Genomic DNA, 490 nt, shown 5'->3' with positions numbered 1-490 from the left:
GAGGGACAGAGGTAAATAGACATGCATGCTCAGCTTTGGAACAACAGGACTCTGTGATACAGGGATCTAGGCATAGTTTGAAGAGGGGGAATAATACTAAAATGCTTGACTGTCTTATAAATATTGGTTTCCCTAGCCTACTATGGTAACATAGACGCTTGAGTGGGATAGAAAGGAATGTTGGGAAACATGATTACAGAAAACTTATAAGCCCATCTTTAGCCAACTGATTGGAATACCTAAAAGGGGTTCAAGAACTTGCCCAATACAATAGGTCTCTTGCAAAGCCTTTGCAGAGTATAGGACCTTAAGTGGTATCCTGAGTCCCATACAGAACCTTCTGAGGTGGGACATTCCCATTAGTAAGGACAAGCAGACCAATCTGGAACAGCTAGAGCAACAGAAGATAATTCTTCAAAGAAAGGTCATCAGGAAAAACCCCCAAAAAATGTCAGCATGACTGGCTACTACAAGAATAAGCAAGCTGTTC

The sequence above is a fragment of the Chrysochloris asiatica genome, unplaced genomic scaffold (genome assembly GCF_000296735.1).
Source record: "Chrysochloris asiatica unplaced genomic scaffold, ChrAsi1.0 scaffold00049, whole genome shotgun sequence".
Lineage (NCBI taxonomy): Eukaryota > Metazoa > Chordata > Mammalia > Afrosoricida > Chrysochloridae > Chrysochloris > Chrysochloris asiatica.
The sequence above is the reverse complement of the archived record's forward strand: the minus strand, read 5'-3'. Positions refer to the sequence as shown.